Here is a 6289-nt window from a genome sequence, read left to right on the forward strand (position 1 = left end):
TTCTTTGCTGAACTTGATTGAAGCTTTTTAATCTGACCAGGAGTCAGAGTAACGCTAACATGATGATATGACATTACAAATATCACGAGAGATTTAATTATATATTTTCTACTGGAGCGTCAATAACTCTCATTCGTCCACCAATACCTTAATGTAACATTGCTTTGTCTAAGAGCATAACAGCAATTGCTCTGTAACCACCAGCAGGCAGTCGAGCTACACGGGCTCGAAAAAGTATGTCAACGACTGATTGCTTGAATTAATCTAAATGTTCCAACGAAAAGTAATAAACTGGATAAAATGTTGTGAAATCCCGCTGAGATATATGTAAACGAGTGTCAACATTTCGATCATGCCTCATAAATGTCATCAGCCAATGATAAGCACGTGCAACATGATTTTGTTCAAAATTTAACAAAACTTCTTTAGAAGGTTCTTGATGTCAATTTATCTTCAAAGCAACTTCTGAAACTCTAAGTGTGTCAAATACCATTGGATTTCATTCCTGTGAATCTATTCTAGCATTTTCCTGAAAAGCAATAAATATGTCTTGGTGCAGAAACTCCTTGCTGTGATGTTATCTGCCATGTGAATAACCCCACCGCATTACTTTGAACGCTATCTGTAGTCATTGTCAACCAAAATAACAATGATTTATCACCTGAATTCATAAAAGCAAGTAGTTTTTCTTCTTCAGCAAACGATGGAGTCATTACCGGCATCCACAGTGACAGTTTTGTTAGTATTACTTTACCAGCATCAACTGCGTTGAGTCGCCAGATTGCATCATTGTCAGTGGCTTTTCTTACAAGTACCACAGTGTGTTTAGCTCCAAATATAACTTTCATAACATTTCTACAAAATCCAAAGATATATGATGATTGTATCACACATGAAACATTTTCTTCGTCATTTAACCTTGATCGCGTGTGGCAAATCCTAAGCTGAAATTTTCATTTATCAATACAAATGTGTCCCCAGCTGCATTTAGTCTCCCAGTGCTACTCTCGGGTTGATCACTGGTATCCTTTGCAAGCATCATTGACGGGTTGAGACACGATTCAATATTGTTTCCGTCAATCATGTATATAGCACTGTTAAATAATGCATGACACTATTATTAACAAAACCAGGTTTTTCTATAAGTCCGTACGCTGTATCATCTGCTTTCAAAAGACTACCTTCTACTTTAATAGATGCTTCAGCAGGTAAGAAATACCTGCTTGTATCTTGAACTTGTAATTCAATTCGACCACGTTGACTTGGTACATGTGCATCATAAGAATAATGCTGATAATCACGTATAGATTCATCTTTAAGAACCGGTGCATCAATATCAAATGCTGGATCGTTTGAACATTTTCTTATATCTATTATCATCTAACATGAAGACCACTTCCTGATATTTTACTTGCTGTTATATTTTTTCTTTTTCTGACTGGGGTATATTAGCCAACTCTGTTAGTTTTTTATTTGCAGCTTGTTTTATTATTTTACTGACACTTGCAGGCATAACTTCAGTGCTAGGTAATTTTACTGGTTGTGGTTTTCTTCATACTAATCAAGCTAATCTTTATTTAATTGCTGAAAATGCTTTACCGGCAGCATTACCAACAGCACCAAAGCCTTTATGATAAATAGCATCAATAGCCTTCATTCCTAATTGTTTTGCAATCGATATTGCTTTTGGAGCTATTCTCTTAAATAAACCTTGAACAACATCACCAGGACCATCTCCATAAATCGCTATGTACGTTGGCAATCGTGAGTTTACTACCCTAACTATTACAAGCCCACGTTGAGCATTATGTATAATCATTTTTTAAATTACATGTTGATTAAATGTTTTCAGTCGCTGTAATAATCATCAACAATTTCATTAATGAGACCACCTGTAAATAATCTTCGACAAATATCAGATATTTCATTCTAAATTTCTGGAGACTTATTTCCTGCATGTTTCCCTCCGATCAGAACTTCTAAGCAATCAACATCGGCAAGAACGCCGTCAGGACAGATTCCTAATCCACTTCCGGTTTTGGTTCAGGTTTTCCAATCAGTTGAGTAAGAACATCTTCATCTTCTTCTTCTTCTTGTACTTGCTGTTCTACTTTTTCTTACTTGATCTTTAAATGTTTGAAAATTAGTGTCATCAGCTCTGAGAGAACTTTAATGAGTAAATGTAAGATATACATCTCTAACCAAATCATCTTTTGTCCAAGATTTAGCATGTTTCGGTCCTACATATTTCTCTGTATTATCTTAATTGGCAACAATATCATAAACTTGTTTTGCTTTTTCATTCACGATAGTATTAAAACCCTTAGTCGTAAATTTATCTGTAAGAGCAAGTTATGTTTCTGGTTGTTTTGGTTTCTTTATTTTATGTTCAGGTTCAGGAGGTTGTTGTTTTTGTGACTCTGCATAAAATCTATCTACGTAATATATCGATAATATATTATGTCATCATCTCTAACCTGTCCTTTGTTGTAATATATGCGATATACTCATTTTGCAAAATAATCAACGTTTACACCAGCATACTCAGGTTTTAAAAGCACATTTTTCTGAAGAAAACCTACCACTGCAGCATTAGGTAAATCTTTTTCCTTAAATTTTCTTAGTTCTTCAACAGCACCTTCTCTACAATTTTTAATCAATGCAATATTTTCTTTTCTTACTACAGGTTTTAGTTTTGGTTCAAGATCTTTTTTTATTTCACCAATACCTTTAAGTATCTCTTCTTCCTTGCCAGGAGGTTGAGCGGCGACAACTATTTCACCTGGAACATCTCTTAAAATCTTTATTGTCTGTTTGGTTCTTCTTGCTATCTTTTCAGTTTGCTCAGCCGTTTGTTTTAACATTGGAAGAAGACCTTCAGTAGCTTCTGCAACTTTTCAGTAACCTTTGTAACAGGTTTAAAAAATAGTTCTTTATCTTCTGTATATTCAACTTGTGCTTCCTGGCGGTCTTGAAGTTTTTGTTTAAAAGCACCACGAACAAGAAGATATCTTCTAATTGCTTCTAATATTTCTTGAGTTAATCTACTAGTGTAAGATTACATTACCGATATATTAATGATTCAATTACTCACACATTTGTAGCAGTAGAGAGGGTGCGACCTCAATGAAACGACCAGCAGGTAAACGAACGCACATACAAATTTAGAAAAAACACAAACGACAATGATAAAGCAAGAAAAAAGACTAACCCAATTAGAGAAACTCTCGGTAAGTTAGAGACTTCGGTTTGGTGTTATTGATCTTATTTGTTTGTTTTCATAGGAAGCCTTATTGTTTCAAAAATGACATTTTAGCAAAAGGTCTGTTCACCCTCTCTGCTGCTCAATTTCAAAAACATTGGTCTGATTTAGAAAATCTATTTAAATCCAAATATTAACACAACTGACAAACTATCAAGCCCTTATGTTTTCTCTAATCTCGTCAAATTTTTTGCTGTGGTTTTTTTAGGGTCTTGGGTGGGGGTGGGAGTGGAGAACTAAAAATTAAATTTCCCAACACTACACAACAACATTTTAGTAACCGTGATTGGATGATTGATCATGTTATAAGCTCATTTGGCCACGTGGCCTTGTAAGCTAATGAACCCTTGCAAATAAATGTAAATATGAAGTCAAATTAAAAGATTTTAAACTGGTTCAACAAGAAAAAAGGTAAAAAATTCTCTAATACCTTCAGGAAGATAAGCCATTCCAAAAAAGTAACTTATGTACATAAGAATATATTATACAGACACTTGCAAGTATTGTGTATGTCGAACTGCAACAATTTTTCTTGAATACAGAACCAAGTGTCATCGTCTAAATATTGAAATATAAAATATCATTTTAAATTGCTTTATCTATTTTTACAGCAAAGCTCTCTATTCTTTTCACAGTCCATGCCCACCTTAACTCTCATCATTATATGCATATCCTTGTGTTCATTATAGACTGTTTGGTCATTCTGGAGATAGCAAAAATGTATCTTAATCATCAAACTACACTCAATTCAAAAAGAACTTTGATTTTACAAATTTATAATGATAGGAAAATGTATTTAGGTTACAAGATAAGCTTAATATTAAAATCTTTTTTATATCAAATTTTGTTTTTAACAAAATACTTGTTCCAATGGGGTTGTAATAAGGGTTCATGTGTATACAGACAGCATACTTGTTTCCAGTGGGGTTGTAATAGGGGTTCATGTGTATACAGACAGTGGGGTTGTAATAGGGGTTCATGTGTATACAGACAGTGGGGTTGTAATAGGGGTTCATGTGTATACAGACAGTGGGGTTGTAATAGGGGTTCATGTGTATGCAGACAGCATACTTGTTCTAGTGGGGTTGTAATAGGGGTTCATGTGTATACAGACAGTGGGGATGTAATAGGGGTTCATGTGATCATACTGATACATACAGCATACTGATCAGCAATATAATCAGTTAAAAGTAGGTAACTGTGACCAACATTTCAAACAAAAGTGCTTTAATATATTTATATTATATGATAACTATCCAAAGTATTTCAGTGTGATCTAATTGTTGGTCTTCAGTAAATTCAATACATATTTTTAAGGTCAATCTTTCAAACATTATAGTTAAATGACCCCCAAAATTGCATGCATATTTAATTATAAAACATACTTTCATGACAAACTAGTGGTCTTTCTCAAAATTTATCTGGTCACCTTACTTTCGCATTTCAATTAGGTATAACAATAAACCTTGCGCTTGATAAAAGGGAGGGAAATTACCAATCCACACAAACCACATAACACGTACTATGCAACCCTATTTCATCCAAACATCGCAGGATTGAGAATACTTGAACTCTCTTATTGAGATTGCTGTGAAAGGTAACATTTACGGGAACTAAGAAAGTGTTTTTGAAGCAAAGATGTTCCACAATTGTGCCTGAAAACCCAACTGCAGAACATAACCACAATGTGAAAAACCGACAGACAGATGGGCAGACAAGGGTGACACTGTAAGGGTAGCACTGCATACTTTGCCACTATCATAGTACAGCAAGACAAAAATGGCAGGAACAGATAAATGTAGACAAGTTGAATATAAAAAATGTTGCTAATAAATAGATAATTATCAAGTCTGTATAATTTAAAATGCTTTTTTTAAAATCAACATATGTTATAATGGAGGAAAGGAAATACACTGCTAATGACACAATTTGTAGCTGCTTGGTGGCACATTTTCATAAATGGTATAAACTATTAAAAGTTGTGTTTACATGCTGGTATATGATATAATTACAATGTAAAGTCTATGACTTTCATGAATGTGGCATGCATCATTTCCAAATCCATCAAACCCCAGATGACTACTGCAGTTCCTTGGTCAACTTAACAATCTAAGTTTGGGGACATGATAATATTTTTGTAAAAAATTCTGGAAATTTAAGAATAACATTTCGAAATAGCACAAAAGTTACACAATGTACCCAGGCAGTGTTCTAACCCTGTTTGTAATGTGCAATTAAGTATCTGATCAACATTCATCTAAATCATTGATTCCCAACCTTTTTTGGGCTGCGAACCTAAAATAATTTTATGAGCCTCACAACCCCCATTTTGATAAATTTTGCAACCCTAAAAATAAAATCTTGGCAACCCTCCTGAACTTCCTCATGACCCTGATTTGGGTAGTGACCTGGAGTTGGGAACTCACCGATCTAAACAAATACTATTATGGTATAAAGAAAAGAAAATTCTACACGACCTAACAAGAAACTTGTGCTAAAAGCTCGCTGTTTAAGACTAAATAAACTCCAGTGTTAGAAAACCACATCAACAAATTCAGATACTGGCGTACATATATACAATTACAATGTGCTGAACTTGTTTGTTGTTACTGTAAATCTTACATACAAATAAGTTTTTATTAGAATTCTTTTATTTATGAGCTTACTTACTTCCATTCAAAGTTAACTCAGGTCGACATTCCTAGATTCTACTAGAATTTACAATAAAACGGTCTTTGTATTTATTGCTAATGAATTAAACATTCAAAGAATTTGACAGTTAAATTTTAAAATTGCCTGGACATCAAAGATGTTACAACATACATTTTTCTTTTTTTAAATTTTCTGCTGAGAAGGAAACAAACTTTGAGATGAGTGAGTAGCTCCTATTTTTTTACATCATTTGAAAACCATTAGGTTTCTGGAGGCATAATCTCGAAGATAATGCCTGGCAGCTGTCCTGTTTCTGTATTAGTTACGTTTTCACTTAATGCTGATTTCTCAAACTTGAATTTAACCCTTTCACAT

Source organism: Sinohyriopsis cumingii, chromosome 19 (genome assembly GCF_028554795.1).
Source record: "Sinohyriopsis cumingii isolate HCF-2022 chromosome 19, ASM2855479v2, whole genome shotgun sequence".
Classification (NCBI taxonomy): domain Eukaryota; kingdom Metazoa; phylum Mollusca; class Bivalvia; order Unionida; family Unionidae; genus Sinohyriopsis; species Sinohyriopsis cumingii.